The sequence below is a fragment of the Homalodisca vitripennis genome, chromosome 7 (genome assembly GCF_021130785.1).
Source record: "Homalodisca vitripennis isolate AUS2020 chromosome 7, UT_GWSS_2.1, whole genome shotgun sequence".
Taxonomy (NCBI): Eukaryota; Metazoa; Arthropoda; class Insecta; order Hemiptera; family Cicadellidae; genus Homalodisca; species Homalodisca vitripennis.
Window position 1 is genome coordinate 93,412,859 of NC_060213.1, and position 22,559 is coordinate 93,435,417.

Consider the following 22,559-nt stretch of genomic DNA (forward strand, 5'->3'; position numbering starts at 1 on the left):
GGGATATTAATCAGCAATCTTAGGCAATGAGCGATATATTCAATGATTATTCCTAAGTAAGGAAAAAATAATACTGTACATACCTGAATCACTGTCAATTATAAAGAATCCGACAGGGCCTTCTTAGAATATTGTTGTTCGTTAACCATTATATTTGTGGATAACTGTCTCTGGAAGACCTTAAATTCCTAAGAATCTTTACATGGTCAAGTTAATAGCCAATGATCATGCTTATTATTAACACAACGTTTTTATATAGGTTTCTCTAGGTCCAAGCTTAGTTTCTATTACCGTTAGTTCAAAATGACAAAGAGCTAACCGACGGTATGTTTGCCTTACCGTCAGTGGTGTACATTTTCTTAAAAAGATCCTAGAATTTTAGTTTAGTACCTAAGGACCTCTTGGTTCAATAAAGAGCTCTATTCATTTTAAGGTAGAAAATTAATTAACAGTCTCGCCCTCTGAATTTCCATCTGTACTCCCTTTTGTACAGTTGTGTCTGGTCCTTCAATAGTCTATTGTATTCGTTTATCACTAAACGCCTTATGAGTCCCAATCTAATCGAGAAGCTATGATAAGTTAGAAAATGAACATGAACAATGTACTACTACCTACGTTTACTACCACATATTGAACAATTTTCCTATCATTGTAACGTTAAAGAAGATATCAATAAACCTCAAAAGTGAGATTTCTCTTATCAATGATGTGATATATAAGTAAGAGGATCAGAATATCCTACATTGGGAGAAAAGGAAAACTTTTCTCCCTACAAATATTATTCTACATAGTTTCTCTTCCTAGGTTACTCGAAAACCTGCTTTTATATCATTGCAGAGTATTTTCTACTATGGTCTCCCCTTTTTCGCTTTTATAGGAGTATCTATCCTCGTATTCTTCAAATTATATGGCGGCTGTTATCCCTCGTAATGGAAACTTAACAAGAAATAATTTAATCGTCATCGTCAATATTCCGTCACTCCATAATCAGGGGAAAGGTCACTTTAGGACATATAGACAGACATAGTATTTTTCGTCCCCTTTTAGTGATAGGTTTCACTAGTTCGCAATTCATCTTAAATATGAAATAGTAGGTCCATTTATTAGCGATATAAAAATATGCTAAAAGTGAAAATTAGCAATATAAGTAAAGTTCAAATTTGTATTATTAGAACAACTTGTTTAGTGAATATGTCAACATTACACTTTTTAATTAGTATTTTTGTACATTTTTAAAATTTTAGTAAAAGGAATAATTATTGATGAATACACAATCCAATAAATAAAAAGACACTGTACTATCACTAAACTTCATTTACTGTACGTTCGATTACTCATCCCTTCATTCAACGAACAACTAACTAGTGCTTTGAGACATTCGATCCAATTTAAATCCAATTCCATTCTTGTACCCCAAATGTATTTAACTGTGTGAGGGGATTACCATTCCTACCGTACTTCTTTAGCCACTAAATTACATTTTCCACTTTTTCATATTTTTTTATTCTGTAAATTACCGTGACAATCATTCGACACGTGATAGTGGCTAATCAATAATTCTCAACGGATATTTTATTTATATAATATACGTATTACAAAAGCTATATAAAATATTTTAAATTTTATGATATGATTTAGTGATAATATGTTATTTTTGTAATAATTTTAGCAATTTAAAAATATGTTTATTACTAGAAAAATAAAATAAAATCTTAAAAGGATAGTCCAGTTTAATTTACTAACTCATCATGTTGCATTTTTTCCCCGAAAGAAAATATTTTTAAAGATATTATATAAATTTTGTTGGTTTAACTAAATCTACTGGGTGTCCTCAAAGTATTTTAGAAACATTGTTCATTTACTAGAACTAACGATGTTGAAATAATTCCTATTGCCTAAACTATGGTAAAATAATTTCATGCTGCCTCAGGATTACATAGGAATTTGAAATCAGATTTTTTTACCTTTATTCGTATAACAGACGGTCAGAAATTAACTGGTTCATAGTTTTATCTGTTTCCCCACGCTCGCCGTTAGTTCAGCCGATTCAGGTCTGCTTATGAACGAGATACCTACATCTTCCATGCCCTGTCCTGAAACGGTTCCATCTGAAATACAAACATCATGGCAGGTCAATCATAACATGAGGACCAATTATTATTAGTGCCTATTAATACAGAAAACAAGGTGCATTACGTCAAACCAAAACACAACATCTGTTAATTGTCTCTACCTTACGCAAAATCTATTAACCAATGTAGGCTGATTCCTGGTTCTAATTTTAGCTTTTAAAGCGTAAATTGTTGTTTCTGGAAGTTATATTGCTTTAAATTACCTGAAGTATGTTGTTGTTACTGGTAATTATACCTCATTAAAATTTTTTGGTACATTTGTAATAATAACTAATTACCACTTCCTCATTTTCCGTACAACTCCGAATGTATTATTTACAATGTATAACGAGTACAAAAAAGCCGGCATTACAAATATTAAACTTTCACTCCGTTTTCTAAGGAAATAACTAAACAAGAATTGTCTTCTTATGAATAACAAAGTATAACAGATAGCATCGGCATAACTCTTTGACCATTGTATAAAACTTTAAGTACTTAAAATTAAAAAGCACCTTTAGCAATAAGATATAATTACGTAAATTTACATTCAGCGTGAAATAAGGTAATCAATCCCTGTTCATATTTTAGTAGTGCAATATTATTAAAAGGTTTTCAGGAATGTTAAATACATAAACACCGATATGACGGAGTATGGAAGGATTAGACAAAAATTATCTAATAATCGATATTTGAAAGGCTTTCTCAGATAATATTAAATGCATTAATAATAAATTTCACTAGAATGGAAATTTACATGTTACTCTAAAATTTGAATGTCTTTCGTTAAGGTAAATATATAAATAGGTAAATATAGAATTGGATTATTTTAAAAACGTTTTGAGAACAACGAAATAAATTTAAAGTAAGGTGGACATTATTACCAATGTTTATTAAACCAGCAGGGATCGCTCGTGGCTGGTTTATACCATCCAGTTAAACCTATACTGAGCATAGCAAAAGCAGATGTATCACTTAAATCTGGGCCAAATTAACTCCAGGAGCGGCACATCACTAACCTCAAATGTCGATATTCTTGTTTGCAAAGGTAATTAGGTTTTGACACCTTTTCCTGTCTTTACTGAAGAGGCTGCTTTAGATGTGGCCTTCCCTATATTTTATATCATACAGTTATGAGGGTATTGTATTGTCGAGCAGTCAAAATAAAGCACTATTGACACTTTTTGAAGTAATATATATTTTAGAGAGAGAGAGAGAGAGAGAGAGAGAGAGAGAGAGAGAGAGAGAGAGAGAGAGAGAGAGAGAGAGAGAGAGAGAGAGAGAGAGAGAGAGAGAGAGAGAGAGAGAGAGAGAGAGAGAGAGAGAGAGAGAGAGAGTCTTACATGAAGGGACTTGTATTTTAAGTTTTTTTAGAGGAAGAATCTGAAGAATGTGCAATATCCCTGACGCTGACGAAAGGAACACTGACGTGAACTTTTCAGTCTTTAAGACAGCCCTAAATGTTTAATTTACCCGCTCGAAAAGACAACATTTCCACTTTATATATCGGACAAGGATTGATTAGAAAATAATAATTCAAATTTAAATTTTTTTATTCCTGTATATCATATAGTAAATCTTTTGGGGAAATTTGTGAGTATCTAAGAAATTGAAATTTTCAGTCACACATGTAGTTATATTAAAAGAACACTTTTTGTTTTATATTTCATAACAATACTCCCTGCTTACATCCCTCTCCTATATTTATAGTTAAAAATGTGTCAATACGACTTGGCTGATGTTTCATCATCAATACCCATAATATTCATATTATTATTCGTATTATTTTACTTCTTTACTAAACAGTCTTACAACCTATGTGAATATGTACAGTTTTTAGACGTGTACGCCACCGTTTGATAATAATGTTTCCATGTACTTAAAGTAAGTTTGAGTAAACATTTGTAGAATAAATATCAATTATAATATGATTTTGTTATAAAATGTATATAAATACACTGTAAGAAGAACTTTATTGTACAAGTACTCGTCCAAAATGGTTGAAAAGAGAAACACCTGTTATAACTGATCTGATCCATAAATTTTATGGTTACAGATGTTTTATGTCCAATAAATTGCAATTCAAATATACTTTCAATTAAAAATTTACCAGAGGATATACATTTTGAGAAATTTTTCATTCGATAGTGGGGTTTGACGGATTTTGAAGTAAAAAAATACTAGCTGAACTAAGTCTTACATACCGCTTTTTAAAAAATACTAAAAACTCGGCAGAAATCTGTTTATTCGTTAGCTATTGATATAAATGTTATATAGATATAATATTAGTTAGATATAGCTTTCACTTAGTGAAAGGATTAAAACATCATTTGCTTCAGGGTAAAATATTAAATAGTATTACATTCGTCTTTCTGTATATTCATCTCCTCGAAAATGCATAACACGTGACATAACGTTATAGAGTTTTTATCTTAGGTTCATATTTTACTCTTACTTAAATAAAAAAACCTTAATGGATTAGGGTAAAAAATCTTTTTCCACAAGAAGTCGTTAGGGTAAAGAGGATAACATATGTGCCAACAGAAGGAAAATACGATAATTCTATTTCATGGCAATACTTTTATTCGGTAAGCATATTTAGGTCGGATATTAAGGATAATTTAATTTCTTAGGCAAGTTTTAGAGTAAAAATTTTTTGAAAGTTTCCAGGATAGTCCAAAGTTCTTTTCTTTTCTTCACGCACTTATTTCCTGTCGCTCATCTGGAGTCGTAGACTCTACTGTCTTCTGTGTTTTAGTCCTAAATCTGTTAACACGTCAACAAGTGTTCTAACCGCAACTTTTAAAAATGAAATAATGGCATCTTAAACACCAGTTGTCAGTGTTACAATTCCAACATAAACAGTTTTAGGTGTTCGTTTCTAAATAAACCTATTGAAGGACTATTTTGGGTTTTGAGTTCGTCCTAAATTACTTCTACTCAAAAGGGTGTTAAATAAGAGAATTTCCTAAGAGTGTGTGTATGTGTGTTTGTGTGTGTGTGTGTGTGTGTGTGTGTGTGTGTGTGTGTGTTTTAGTCGGATATTATTGCTCTGTAGAAATTATAAAAATATGAATCATAGAACATGGAATATTTTATTTTTAAGGCTTTGCTTTATCAGAAAACTTTAGAGTAGCGTCAACATATTAAGAAGAGAACAAAAGGCCAAAATAATAAAAAACTGATTATGAGAGAAAAATTTTTTTACCATATTCCCGATTGAATGATCCATTAAAACTATCACAATTTAAGGTATATCTTTTTATTAGATTTATAATAAGTGAAGGTTTTTTTATAAATTTCTCAAAGTATCTAAAATATGGTAAAACTATCATATACTATAACTTTAGGTATTAATTTAGATGTATATGTATATTCAAGTGATTAAAATAGCACTCCACATTTACTCAATCTCTATGGCAATAAGGAGTCATCGTGCTGGGAATAGATTACACTCGGCTTGTGTATGTATAGTATAATAAGCACCTCCTATATCCGGGGGAGTTCCAGAATAATATATAATGTAGGTATAACATATTTAAAACAATATTTTTGAAAAAAAAAAAAAACTTTCCTTTCTCTAGACGGGAAGTTTCAGCGAATGCATGCTAAACGGAATCTGGTAATAAATCATTTTCCCATTTCAGGTAACTTGAAGGGGATGTAGCAGTTGCCAAGATTTTTAATACTTACCTAAATTTTCATTTTAATTACAATTTATTTGAAGTTTAAATATGTTATATTGTGTATTTATTTTTGTGTATCTATATAGCTCTTTGATGTAATAATAGAACGTACTTATGTAATAAGAAGTAAATAATTATTAAATATATCGCAACTTTGGAAAACGTAATTCATTTTAAACAAATAGAAAGTACCATGTAAACGTTTACATACACACATTTTATTTAAAAATGCATAGTGTTGTACTGTATTGGGTACACTGCGATTGGGTACACGGTGCCAATAAATCATTGCTATGAAATATCCCGGTCTGACTCAACACAGCCCTCTAAGGGTTTGCATTATGTATGCTGTGTTCTTGCGCAGTCCCGCTGTTGTATGTATTGAGGTATACCACCTGATATTTTATATTTCCGATAAGACTTTCAATACAATATGTGATGAAAATGTAATTTAATCTTGTTACACTACTATTTTTTTTAAATTTTGAATGTTAAGTGAAAATAAATTGAAAATTTAACAGCCTAAATTTTACGTACGAAATATACGTCTTCAGATTTACTAGGGGTAGGAGTAAATAATTTAAAATGCAGTAATGTGGTTATGGTTTTGTTAGTATGGAATTATCTATTGAAACAATAAATGTTTTGGATACCTTATACCAGTGTAATCATGCTTAGATATTACTTTATATTGAGCTATGAGATAGACACGTTATTTTTAGCACCAATTTTGCTCAGTGTATGAAAAATTAATAACGTCTAGAATGTGAGCGCCGAAAATGCGTGGTTATATAAAAGTTATATAAAAATTCGTGAAACAAAAAATGCTAGAATGAAACTTTTTATTTTTCAAGTAAGAAATCAATGAAGTAATCAATAGGTCAGAAAATAAAATTTAAAGAAGAATATAAATGCGTAGACGTGAAATTTTTAGCTTATATTCAAAATAAAACTAGAAGATATAGGATTTCAGAAGGATATATGGTTGGTACAATCTTCCATTTTATAACATATATTTAGTTTGACGCGTTGGTGAAAACAAAGAAAAGCGCATTAAAAATTCACAAAATTTTTCGTAAATTCTACACTTTATATTTTGCTATATTTCTTAGGGTTTCTAAATTGCATTTTGGAATTGTTAAACATTTTGGAAAAGAATCCAAACATTATTTTAATTCTTTGGTAATTTCCCACAAAAGTCTTTCTGTTTAATAATGCTTAACTTGTCAATGTAATAGTCAAAATAAATAGTCAAAATAAAAAATGTTATAATAATGACTATCTGTGGAGGAAGATTTTATAAAGGCTATGATTGTCAAAAATGTTAAGTACAAAACTTTAATTACCTCGGGCCTTTCCATCAACAGCTATAGTTGTCCTTGTGAACATACAACTATAAAGATCATGATGACCCTGTCGGATTCTTAATAATAGTCTTTCATTTTATAGCTTGAGTTTACACCCATGAAATGAAACGTACATGTTATTAGTATGGATGTTGTAAAGAAAACAAATAAATCCAGGAATTTTAGTTATTGGCAGGTAATGTGAAGTAAGGTAAGGCACTAGTGTGGAATACCAAGAGATATTCCACCATCTGTTCTTCTTTCTCAACACTTAGCTCGTTGATCTGTAAATATCATTTTGAAAATGACCTGGTAATTGTTATATTTACAGTTTTTCTAAACGGCCAATTTAAGTAGATAAATCAATGATAATTGTTTATTATACATAAAATATCGCATTTACATTGCATGTCCCACAATTTTTCAAGACATATTTTTATATAAAATGTTTAAATACTAAATAGTGCTGAATTTTAGTAACAAAATACAGAAACATGACAAAAAATATATATGTATTTATGAATATGTGGACATTGTTATCGAAATATATAGTCACTATTCATTTTACGTCTGTATTTCCGTGTGTGCAATGAGTTTTAATAGAAAAGTATAAAAAATAGCTAGAAATAATTCCAAACCCGTTTAATTTATGTCACAGCTAACTAGGAGAATAATTCAGCATACACAAATTGAAAATAAAAACTGAATACAAAAAATTTAATATTTTGTAAATAAATTTCTTTATTTATTGAAGTAAGATTTCCGTTCAGTTTGTAGAATCATCGATAAACTGTTTATTTTCACATTTAAATTTCAGGCACCGTTACAAAAACATTTAATAATTTAAAAATGTCTTCTTACCTCAACGCATTAAATGTATAATGAAACCACATATAATAATAGCCAAAAAATGATTGTATTTAGATTAGATTACAATTATAAATTTATCCTAATACAGTGTGTCCGTAGCACATCAATACTTGTGATATATAGAACAAGTTCAGGTTTTGTACATTTAAAGCATAAAATAATTTCAATTATTTGAGTTATAAAAGCAATTATTTTACATTAATTGTAAATTATTTTGTAATAAAACATGATTTATTAAAACTGTTTCATTTGAGAATTCTTATACAGTGCAATTATAGAAAATATTAACGATTTTATAAAACCCAAATTCGTTGATTCAGAGAAATGCACCTCAACTATGATGTAGCTGAGATTATATAAGATAATAATAAAGGTCGAATAATCACCTTCCTGTTGCCCTTTTACTAAAGGAAAGAATAAATTTAGTTAACCTTAGAAACTAATTTAAAAGCTCTTATAATAGAACCTTACTTTAATTAAGTTCCACAGCCCCATCGTTTAACTTTAGAAGTTTGTTTTACAGTATCGTTGCTAGCAATTAATTTATAACTATTTATATTATTGTTAATATTCTATCCATATGTAATCGACTATACATATACTAGGAAGCTTTTTTTATTATTTTTTTTTTTTATTTTTTTGGAAAGATTTGAGCAGAATATTTTAATGTTTTTAAGAAATACTATAAAACAGGGAAAGGCAGACCACTGTGCTGTCGAACTAACTAATTTTTACACACTTTCTCTTTTATTAACCCTTTTCGATCTCAAATATTTCTATACAATTATTTTTATCTCAATTAATTCCTCAAAAAGAGCTTAATTTAGGTGGTAAAAAATGTTTTAGGCGATTTTCAAATGAAAACATTTATTTTACGATTAATTTTTTAATTTTATATTGTTTTTAAAGCTTTGGGGCAAACAGTTATTAATTACCTTTTTTGTGTAAAGAGTGAACCAAAACGTTTGAAAAAAGCCTTTAAAACTAATTAATGTGTTAGCCAGACCACTTTGTCTAAAAAAGTATGATTAATATTTTGTTTTTAAGTTAAAGTATGGTATTTTTAATGTAAAGTCAATAACCTTGTAAATAACAATGTGTTACATTCTCAATTAAAAACAGTATTTTAAAAGACAAACTTTCATTATGTCATTATATGTTTTACAATTTATAATTTACAATACACAATTTTTACAATATACAATTTATGAAACTTCCATTCCTATTTTAATAGTAGTATTCGATAGTGCTTAATTAATATTGAATAATGAAAAAAATTTATATTTATTGGTAACATAAAAATAATATTTTTTGGTATTGTAACATTTTTGATCTAAGTATGCTAAAAGTAGTAAGACAGCAATAGCAGTCAAGTAAAAATTGTTATTATCAGAACAACTCGTTTATTGAATAGGCTATGTCAACATTATATTTCTTAGTTAATTTTTAGTATTTTTCTTTAATTTATTAATTGTTAGTAATAGGAATAATCTGTTACTACACGATACAGTAAATAAACATACACTGTACCATCAGTGAACTTCATTTACCGTATGTTCGAATACTCATTCCTTTATTTAACCATCAATTGACTAGTCCTTTGAGAGATCCGACCCAATTTAAATCCTACTCCATTCTTGCGCACCAAATCATTTAACTGGGTGTGAAGATTACCCTTTCTACGGTACTATTTTAGCTATAATGTAATCCATGACTATACCAATCAATTTTTAAAAGAGTTTTACCAGTTTATTCATCAATTTTGTACTGTCTTTATTGTTACCTATTAAATTAGTTTTACCAAAATAAAAATATTAATTATGTTATCTAAAAACTGTAAGCCTTTGTGTTATTTTTATAAAATAATATTAAAAAACTATCCACTTGTAGGGTATATTGAATATTATTACTCTGTCATCGTAAGATAGATTTAAGGTCGATTCTAAAGTTGCTAGGATAAGTCATTAAGAGTTACACAAGAAAGCGAACCCATAAACAAATTTAAAGCATCAAATTAATTGCAATTATTATTTAAGCAAAACATTATAATAATAGGTTGAGACAGTTACATATATAATGCATCCTTAATCCTTTTCAATTCTTAGGAAGATTTGTATAACAATATATTACACGCAATAGGATCCCTTCACTCACTTAAATCTGGGCACGAGAAATACATTCTTAATATACATCTCAGTTTAAGGAACATATGACCTAAGGACATATGACGTTTAAGGAAATATAATTTAGGAAACTAAGTTCTATTAAGTATATAATTAAACATATTTTATAAATTATATAATGAATAATTGTATTTTTATCTTACATAATTTGTTTTCTACCTTTACACTTCGAAGAGTTAGTTCTGTTTTATTAGTTTTTCATGAAAAATATCTATTACCTTTATTTTACATATTGTTATATAAGGGCTCTTATTAAATTTATTTTTGATTTTTTTATACTGGTTGAATTAATCAACTTCTTTATACTTATTTTAAAGTACCTCAGATGAAATTTATATTACTGCTACATCCTAAAATCTAGTAAATAATGAATAATGTCAACTAAAAAAACAATTTTAACATCTATGAAATAAAATAAATTAATAATTAAATAAAGTTTAATAATGAATAATGTCAACTAAAATCAATTTTAACAATTATGAAATAAAAAAAAAATTAATAAAATAAAGTTTAATAATGAATAATGTCAACTAAAATAAGTTTTAACAATTTTGAAATAAAATAAAGTTTAAATTGCTTTATTCAAATAATTCTACTCTTTCTATTCTTCCATAATTAAGGAAGAATTATTTGTTTGTACTTGATTTTTAATTATTATTGTGCAGCACATAATCCAAACTTCTCGCTCACTTGAAGTAACATAACATGACTTGAATAAAATATAACATGAAGTATTGCGTCTACTAATGCTCATTTGTTAGCAAGAGTAGCTTTTCCAGCCGTTACACAAGAGTGTTTCTGGTTATTCAAAGTCAGATTTACATCTAAATCTGTTAAGAGCGCAGCAAATCTGTATACAGCAACACGTTCTCGTGTATGGGCTTTTTAAATAAGATTATTAGTTCAGCTTTCGTGTTTTGGAAGTGCAATAAGTGTTAAGTGTATTTTTTTAATGATATAAATACTAAATCCAGATGTTCCATATTTATTACGTTTTTAAATCAATTGGAGAAAATTTGCTATATTTGCAATCAAATATATTTATATTGTATGTTCATGTTTTATATATATATATATATATATATATATATATATATATACATATAGTATAAATATTATAATGTGAGTATGTGTGTAAATAGTGTTAATTCCATCTATTATTTCATATAATTACCAAACAAGTTAAATTAAACCAAACAATAGGAGTCCATTCTGTATTTTATAGAATCTTTAAGATCCTTTGATAAAGTAAACTGTTCAACTCTAATATATAATATTTTAATACATACATTTTAGCCTCATGCGTTTGAGGTTAAGGATTCATAATATTTGAAATACTAGATTTTTCCCGCGGCTTCGCCCGCGTACTACCTACATATATGAAAAAGAGAAAGGGGGCATAAATGTTTTATATAAAATTAAGAAGTCAGTTAAAAAGTTTAGAATACATTTCATATTTTTCAAATCCATGTTAAAATATTTGTAGCTATCGTCTAATGCCTACTTATATTAACAATGGTAACAGCAATAAAAAAATAATTAGAGGAAAGGCGTCTGCAAAATGGATTTCTAAAGAAAGGTTCTTTTTAACTTCATTAATAACGCAACATAGCCTAGTGAAATAGCAAAATATAATTTTTTTATATTATAAAAAACAACAATTTATTTACATTCAAAGTATACAATTAATATCCACAAACAATAGTAACAGATAATTACACTTAACCACGTAGCATTTAAATTTGTTTCCGATTTACAACATTAAACAAAACTTTGTAAAATATAACCTATAAATTCAAAAAATGCCATAAATTTAATAATATAATTATTTTTATGAGACTAAATCAGTTAAACATTATTATTTTACTTCCTTACCAATTACTAAACACAATTCTATCCATATTCCTTTGCGAAGTATGCGTAGGCTATCAACAAAATTTACGCAGTTACTTTCAGAAACATTGTCCTATGTTAGTTCAATTGCATTTTTCCCAAAATATCCTAAGTATAATTTTTGTTTAGACTTATGTTTTACATCCAGTACAGTGGTTTTATCCTACGATATGAAATATTTTACTCACCCATTGGTGAAATGTGGAAAATAAAAAATCTAAATTTTTCTTGAAATTATAAAATTAATCTACATTTATGTGGTACAACCAATTACTACACACATAACACACAGTTATTTACACTTAACTAGATAACATTTCAGTTAATTTCCGATTTTTAACATTTAACTAAAATTTGTAAAATATAACCTAAAAATTCATACAAAATGCCATAAACCTTATAATATAATTATTTTTACAAACAAAATTCGAATACCTCATGTGCAAACAACCACGGATTTGTACAATAAGGTTGTTTTCATAATAGTGTTTAATAATATTTTCATAATATTAGATAGTTTATTAATCATTGGTGCAATCTAAATGTAAAATTAGGCAATGACGTCTTCTATGCAACCCGCATTACACTACTTGTCAAGCACTTTACAATAACGATTTTACTGAATTTTAAATGTAAACAAATGTTTCTGCCTCTTTGATGAACTTCAGCTGAAAGTATTAACAGCTGTTAAGTACCAGTTCGCTTTGTATTACGTGTCGTAGCGCAGTCTGTCGGATCCAATATAAAACACGTTTACGTTCTTATCATAACATTCGAATGTAAGAAAACTAATTTTTAAATTTTAATTTGACTTTATTTGGTAAAATAATTGTGTTATGGGTGGTAAAAAGCACTCGAAGTGTTAATTCAGACCAAAAGCTACACCTGTTCCAAATTTCAGCACAATCCGTATAGTAATTTCAGCGTGATTCTAGGACAAACCTCCAAATATCCCAACATTCAAACTTTCACATTTATAAAATTAGTGGGATAAATCAATATATTTATCATGATGTTTGTTTGACGATTGTAGGTTGGTTATATGTTTGCGAAAAATTAGTAAGTAAAACAATGTCATATCTTGTCAAATTTAATTAGATTGTTTATTTTACAAAACATCAGTGTAATAAATAACCAATGTATTATTTTTACATTTTTGTTTCTTTCATTAATTAAAATAAAGTAAACCACTTAAAAATGTAAACAGATGAGGAAATTACATAACAGGCTAAGTGCCTAAAATATTTAAATATTTTTTTAAGGTGCTGACTAATTTCTTAATGTTATATGATTTTATGTGGTTTATAGCAAGCCCAATGTATTAAGTTCGTATGTCATTCATGCAATTTGTAGTAAAAAGCAGATAATAACACAGTTTTTGCAGTTAGAATTAGAATACTGATCAAGAACTGTTGGTTTAATATTGTATATAAATTTAGTATTCAAATATGTGTATTCTTCCATAGCGAAATTAAGGTGAACAGATTTTTACTATCAGTTAAATTACTAATATGTTTCATAGTACTGTAATTATTTTTCCAAGTTCTTAAATTCCAGGATACTTTTTTAATTTACTGGATGAATCGAATCTCGACTTTCAAAGAGTGTAAAAAAATTCCGCCACCGCTTATCGAGATAAGTTGTTAGCAAACCATCAATCGAATAGATTTGATTTATTATGAATTATTCTAATTGAAATGTATAATCGGTCTGACTCCAATAAACATTCGGTAACATTAAAAATGTTGTTGTAATAAAAGTAGTTAATCGAGCTTCCATTATTACAACAAGAAGCACTTCATACTGAATTATTGAACGGAATGGTAAGTACGCATTGCTCATGCTGAGCAGGCTCTTTAACTCTACACAACCTCTCGACTAATAAGTACCTTACTGTGAGCACTTATCTTGAACATTACGCAGTATAATGTACGTTTTAAAATAACTTCGTACGAGCAAGATGTGAATGCAGTTTTTTCCGAGGTACATAAAGTATTTTAATGTTGAAAGGAAAGTTTTTTTCGGTGTATTACCTTTATTAAAGAATCTTTCATCGTTATTAGTAATTTATTGTTTCTGAAAATGTTATGTTATTTTAAATTGCGTTATAATAGAGGAATAAAAACTTTTGATTGTAAGAATTTAAATACAATCTGTCAGTCCCACCACGCGATATAATAAGAACAGGCTGACCTACTGACTTGCATTGATATATATATATATATATATATATATATATATATATATATATATATATATATATATATATATATAAGCAAGCAACATCAAATGCATGATGATAGTGAAGGTAACAGGACATTTTCGGGCTTTCTCACAATAGCTTTCGATATCTGTAATATGATCTCTTCTTCAGGTGAGTAACTAACCTAACGCATAGTTATAATGCAGGTTAAAATAAACAAATCATACCGGAGGGTTATGCTACCCATAAGTCAAACACCAATTTTGAGTCATCTCTAACTATAAAACATGCACTAATAAAAGCAAAACACAACATGTTGTAAAAGGGTAAAAACTAATGATTTATTACCCTTTTAGAGGCTGCCACTTGGCCTGCTGAACAATGTGGCAAAGTTTGTTCGAATGGTTGCTGGACACCCTGTATAAGCAAGCAAAATCAAATGCATGATGATAGTGAAGGTAACAGGAAATTTTCGGGCTTTCTTATCGTTCAGTGATAAAAAAAGAAACCAGTCACAATAGCTTCCGAGATCTGTAATCTAATCTCTTCTTCAGGTGAGTAACTAACCTAACGCATAATGTAGGTTAAAATAAACAAATCATACCGGAGGGTTATGCTACCCATAAGTCAAAAAAATTTTGAGTGATCTTCTCTAACTATAAAACATGCACCAATAAAAACAAAACACAACATTAATTATTGCCCTTTTAGAGGCTGGCACTTGGGGAAAAGTATCCTTGAATATAAAGTAAAGTGTGTACATAGACCTAAAACATACGTACTCACAGCTTTCGTCATGTTAGTGGATTTCATAACAGTACGTATATCGATTGTCGGTGTGAGTGTATCTCATATACTGACATATGAGTTACAGGACTTTAAGTCTGTCTATGACTCACAAAACTTATGATCTGAATGATAAGGTATTCGAAAAATTCACATGACTAGTCAAAAATACCACACTATTCAATGGCAATAATCCTCCTCGTATGGGAATATATTGACTAATAGAGTATCCAATCCATAGATGATGCTCCAAAAATGCGAGTAATAAATTATTTATTTTTCATTACTTGAAATTTTTAATTGAAAAGGCTGCCTATATTTGTAAATAACACACACACACACACTTAGTTGCTTGTAGGATAAAATAAATTGTATCATTTCTATATACTATGATGTCTGAAGAATGTTACAAAGCAATTAACATAAGTAATCAACAAGGCTACTGAGTGGGATGTACCAGATTAACCTTAGTGCAGTCTGGATTACAAGGATTACGTCGCCTTGGTAACACGGACGCCTTACCCTAATCACAGTGCCTTACCCTCAAGTTATATCCATTTTGATTATTAATAAAAAGCAAAGGGATTTCAAATAATTACAATTACATTAGTGCTTGTTCGAAACATATATTATACCAAGTTTAATACGTATCTGTATATCATTAGTCGTGATATTTTTATTAAGTTCACAAAATTGTGATGGTTAAAATATGAAATAATTTTTTATAAAAAAAATTTATATTTGCGTTTTAGAATCTTCTTTAAGCTTAGAACACAAATAATTAAATATCAATGTTTATGATATCATGCGAGGACGGTCAAAAACCAGTAAAAACTAAACAAAGATTAATTACAATAAAAGTGTTGCGGTTCCTAGTTTTTTATGGTTTTTCCACTAAATTTTAAATATTACCAATATTTTAAGTAACAATTTGGACATTTATAAATGGATTTTACATTCTAGTATATAATTTTTATAATACCGAACACGTATGAATTAATAATTAGTTATTAGTCATCGTAATTAGCGTGTTAGAAGCAACTTATAAAAGTATTTTTTAAGCAGTGCAGTAAATCAACATAGATAAGTCATGAACATTTTTTATCTAGTACCATTTTTCACGCTAAAATCTTAAGGTGTGAAATCCATCTACAATAAGATTTTAAGCTTAAACTAGCTGAGCTATTCATGTAAAAAAACACCACAAATTTACTACATTTACTGTTTTATTAATACTCATTGTCCTTATTCGGTAACTTATGTCTCACACACTCTTAATCGACCTAAAAATTAGTGAAAGCGTAAGCTTTGGCTGTTGACTACATTATTTTAATGGTGTAATATAAAGTAAAGAACAATTAATAATTTATTGATAATACTTATAAAATGATCAAAAACATTGGAATAACTAAAAATAACAAAATTTATAAACTCTATCGAAGTTCAACCGTTAATAAAGATAATTTTATTAATTCTCTCATAAGAACATTGTTTCATTAGGTCCTCGAAATGTTATGCAATCGTTGTTTCATACATACAATTATTAACCAAACCGCTAAGCCAACCACAGAAAAGACTAGGTCATTTTAGTTACCAATATTAGAAAATAACTGATTTGGGATCCTAAATAAAAAATAGAAAGTAAATGTCCTATGAAGGATTTGAAGTCGTGGTATTATTTAAGGACTCTATCTACAACTAACCGATATAATATACTATCTTCTCTCCATGATTTTCCGTTAATTTATCCGTTAATGAAAGTAGACAACAAAAATTTTTTACATTATTTGTGAATCGGCAGCTTATTATGCAAAACATCTGATCCGTAAAAGTTGCAAAAACTTAGTTTAGCTGATTAGCTTATTTTAACAGCATGCATTCTCAAATAAGAATTGATTTTCACATAACTGATGAAAATGTTTGGAGTATTTTAATATATAAACTGCATTTTTAATTAGTAATACGTATTTTAAAACGACAAGCAGCTTCATTAAATAACGTACCTGCAATCTGCTCGGGCCTTGTATGTTATTTTGGTCTTGTAATATTCCTGCATTAAACTATTATGTTTGAATAAATTTACTTTACCAAAAACTTAGAATTGCACCTTCACTGAAAATTCACTACATCAACTAAATTAGCTTCATGTAAATTGCTGAATTCCAGCTGATACGGTAGGCTTGTGTTTATAAGTAGGCCATGCTATAACGATGAATAGATTTTTAATTACGAGGTAACCCCGCAGTAAATCTAACTCTCATACTCACTTATACTTTTTTGTATTCACAGCAAACTAATCCCATTTATAGCTAAGAGTACCCTAAATTTCTTACTTTCAAATGCCTCATAGCCACCAGATATAGTGGTAACAATGTTCCTAAGACCTATTGATAATAACCCAACCAGGTCGATTATACAATTATCAGCTTCAAGGCTGAGAAGACTTTATATTTGTGCATACTGTAATGTACAATGACATATCATAGTATGTTTGTATATTTTGCCTAGCAAACATAGAAGGTTGTGTAGAAAATACATTTTCATCGTTTTAAATTTAAATTATATTAATTAAATATCTGTCCGTTTTTCACTAAGATCTCATTGTAACATTTGTAAAACATGATATCATAATGCATAATTATACATACCATTACAACAGCTATAATCTATGCCCATTTATGTGTTAATAGCTCTGCAGTGAACCTGCAGGTTAGGTGTGGGAATGCCGATATATATTCGTGGTGTAATTAACCGGGTGGTTGTTGGCTTGTTCGTACATATGGTCATTTCACCACAACCCATTCACGTTGACAATGTTGTTTACCTAATAGGCTGAATAAATCAACTATAAATTGTTCTATACACAAAGATCTGTATAGAATATTAGAAATACGTGCATCGTGTGTTTTGTGAATCTGTAATATACAACGATGGTTTTAAATGCATTTTAGTTAAATGTCTAATAGTGTCTAAAAGATCGTATAAACTTACAGTCGACGAATAAACATATAATAGAACTATGCTCTTTGGTTAAAAAAAACATTACACAATATATAAATTTAAACAAACTCTCCAATAATATAAAGTTTTTTTATTTTTGTGAGGCCTTTCGTACTCAATGAGTACATCTTCGGACTCACACAACTGAATAACAGTAATAATAACAATAGTAACATAAACAATTTTGTACTAAATAAAAACTAAAAAAAAAGATAGAAGTGTTAACGGTGCAATGTCATGGACAATGTTCATTGGTTTTATGAGACATGCCTAAGACTAGGAATTATTTCAGAAACACCTATTTTAAAATTCAGCCAGACTGAATAAATAATGTTATGTATAGTAACAGGGACAATTTAAGGCTATCATAGTGCAAAAACCTATGCTAGTTAGGCTGTTATATTTTAATGAATATTTTTTCATCTATTAAAAAGAAATATTACTATAATTAGGAGCTCATAAACAAAAGGAATTGACCTTGCACGGTAATAATAAGAAATGGTGTACGCCGGATTAAATTTCGAAAAATTTTGGAACAATGCCAGATTATAATCCTAAAACGGTGCAGTGCCATTGATATACTATTACTGGATCAACGAGATATGCCTAAGCCGCAAAAGGTGCTGAAATAATAATGTAACTATTTAGAGTATTGGGTCATTCGATTGGGTGTGCCTTCATCGGCCTAATCCAACACGTGCTCATAAAAAGAAAGTGAGAAAAAGCAACGTAAGATTTCGGTAATTTGTAACCATATCGAAGTTTTGAACATATAACATAGAACTGCAGTGTACAAATGAGTTCAAAAGTTATTATGTTTTGAAATATACAGATGGTTTAAGAAAAATATTTAAACCTATTTAATATATACTAATTTTTAAGTCACGAAATAATGTGATATTAAATCTTCGTCCTTATACAGTTGCATGGTTTCATAATTTTTCCACGAACAAATATCGCCAAGTACTTAATTGGTTTTCTAGATAATAGTATTCTAGAATAATTTTTAAAATCATCGATATAATTATATTGTAGAGTGCCTTACATTAGCTGTAATATATTGGTTAAAAACAAATTTGACAAGTTAAAACCCAGAATATACGCTTAGTTCATATAAGTATATTTTTTGTTTATATTACATTGTTTATAATATTTTACAATGATAGTTCCTATTCCAGATAGTAAATAGCAGTTATTCGGGAAATCTAACTTTATGAAATAACATAGAATCTTTTCCACGACAATGTACACTAATTTTCCGTTCCCTTGAGTTTTGCAGATTTGAAAAATTTATGAAAAGCGCCAATAGGCACGCTACAGACTGAGGCAACACTTGAATAAAGAATGGGGCGTGATGCTGGCATCCTGTTTAGTTTTGAAGGGATTTTCTCTTATATAAAGGGTGTTCACCAATGGTTGCCACAAACTTCTGTACCTTATAGTACTCAACATTAAAAACAAACTACGAGCTATAAAGTTAATAAGAATAAAGATTGTGAAATTTGTCATTTATTCTTTGGATGTAATTTTGTATTATTTATTTTAATAAATTATCTGTAAATCTAGTAAATGCATAATTACCAAACTCAGCACATAGGTAGTAAAGTAAGACAAAATTAAACTTAACTGCAAACTAAAAATTTCATAACTCCGAAAATCAGAGCTTGAATAATACATAATTTTTAGACAATATTGGTGATATTTTTAATATTTTTAAGTTTGTAACTGTATTTAAATTAAGTTAATTTATAAATTATGTTATTTTAAACACATAAACCTTTTTTTATATAACCAAAATATTAAAAATTATTTTGACTGGGAGTTTAAGAATATTTGAATTAGTCACGCGATAATCTCTTTAAGTTATTACATTTCTTGAGTAATTTTGTCAATCCTAATTGAAAAGGTGGACCGTAAGTTGTTGCATATTTTGTCCTGCATTACACACAAACACACACACACACGCACGCACGCACGCACGCACAAACACGCACACGTACACACACACGCACACATATTGTATTAATCTTTGTTTTTGGTTTATTCTTTGACTAATTCAAGTTTGGTTTTCAACACTTTAGATGTTTTTTATTTCTTACACTTCTACATGTAAGAAGAACAACTTTATAACTTCGGAAGTTATCATGTTATTTCGAGTAGATTCATGACCTATAGTTAGATTTGCTTATTATAATAATTGTCAATAACAACAATACGATAGTTTAAATAAGGATATTAAGTATCAATTATATAATCCATAATTTATAAATTTTCTGTAGTAAAAATTATTAACTCTTTTCAAATAATAAGAGGTAAAATGTTTGGAGAAGCTCTACTGTCAAATTGGCGGATTGCATGTTACCATGTTCTGTCCCTTTATTTGGAAATTACCTTCATAACTTGAGTTAAAATTATAATAAAAAAATGGGTAACAAGTGTTTTATCAAGATACGGTATATAGAAAATTTAACTCACGAATAAAGTAATCAACAGCACGCGAACGTTTTGCAACCTCTGATATTAGTAATGCATTGCAGTAACCATCCTGTAGCAGGAATAATGCTTTCGACATCATGAATAACTATTATTTTAATAGCAAATCTTTAGCGTAAAACCACGCATGGAATCATGTAATACGAAAAGTACTACTTTTAGTATTAAATAATAATTTAAATCTATTCTACCATATGCACATAAGTATGTACTATGAAACGGATTCTTTCATATTTAAAAGATTTATTTTGAGCAAATTTAGAGTATAATCTTACATATTTTTCTAAATATATTCTTTCTTGTATTCTTCTTACGGTCACTACTGTACTGATCTTAAATCCCTTGCAACTTTCAAAAGATTATCAGTAATTTAATAAAAACTGTATGTTTTATAGTAAAAGATTAGGTTTTTATGTTTAAACTTAATTTTAATTCATTGCATGTCTTATGAAATATTCACAGATTGTTAAAATATATTTTAATGAGTAATCCAGGTACTATTTAATACAAAATAATTTTCCGGTTACTTAATTGTATTGATATTTTTACAGTTTTTATTTAGTAAAAGTGTTACTTGTTAATCCAGGTGCTTCGGCAAGCCTGATAACACAATTCTTACAGGTACAGGAAGCGGACGCCTAATTTTAAATCCAATTTAATATTTAAAAAAATGATGATGCTTTCATAAAATGATTCCTAAAACGTCAATTAATTCCTGATTTTCTATCTCGTTTTCTTTTACCTTACTATCTCACATTTATGATACGTAGATATCGCTATATGCATTATAAAAGTACATACCTTAGGTTAATATTAATTACAGCTCACGAATCAGTAATCTTAAGTGTATTAACACAAACACATACAATAATTCATCCATTATTTTTATAATATTTACACATCAATTGTTTACTAAAGGTAAACTATGGATTTGGTTTTCCATCCAAACCCATTGCATTCTGTGTTACCCATCCAAACCCAGAGTGTTACTGTTTTCTTGTTTCACTGAACGATGGCAAATGTCCGGAAAAATCCTGTTTCCTTCACAATCCTTCCATCGTCAAAAATAACCTTTAAACAAAGAACCATTGCATTCAATTGGAAATTTGAAAGGATTACCTATTAGACAGATATAGAACTAAATGTATTAGTTACTAAATAATCTGTACAAGTTTTAGTCCTTGGTTCATCTGCCTAAGTACTAATTATGTTGGATTAAGGTTTTTTGCCTTGTAACTTCACGTAGGCATAACTTTGTAAAATCGATTTAACTAATAACACGACGTTAGTTCTTCCTTGATATATTTCGTCTCTAATTATAAATGCTTTACTCTCATTACCTTTCCTTAAAGAAGGAGATAAAATTTTGCTATTGAATAATTAGTTTGGCTTTTATAACTTATCGTTAATCAACGACACATTTCAGTATTTGCTTGGTACTAAACTGAAGGTTCTTTTTGGTTAGCCGGCAAGTGCAGACATGCTATGTCCTGTATTCTGTAGAACAATATTTTAAATTAGTACTAGAGTATTTAAAATTACTTTATTAAGTACTAGAGTTAGAGTGCATGGTATTTACACAAAAAATTGATGTTGTGGATCTGCGTTACGCGTGTCACAACGCTTTGGTACGTTTTGTAAACTTTAACGTAGACTGTAGTCATTCATTAGCTTAGTCATTTACCTGAAGAAGAGATCAGATTGCACATCTCGAAACATAGTGTTGTTGATTATATTGTATCATAGAATGATAAAAAATGTTTAGAAAAATCATGATTCATTCACAGTCCTTCTATCGTAAAAAACTAATTTTAAACAAATTATCTTTTATATGTTAAATTAGTACCTAACTAATTTATTTATACAAATATAGTTTATTTTAACGGTCAGAAGTACATATTATTTTTATTATAGTGTTTCATATTGAATCCAAAATGTTTTTCAGAAGAGATATATGAAGTGTATATCAATAGAAACTTTAGTAATTC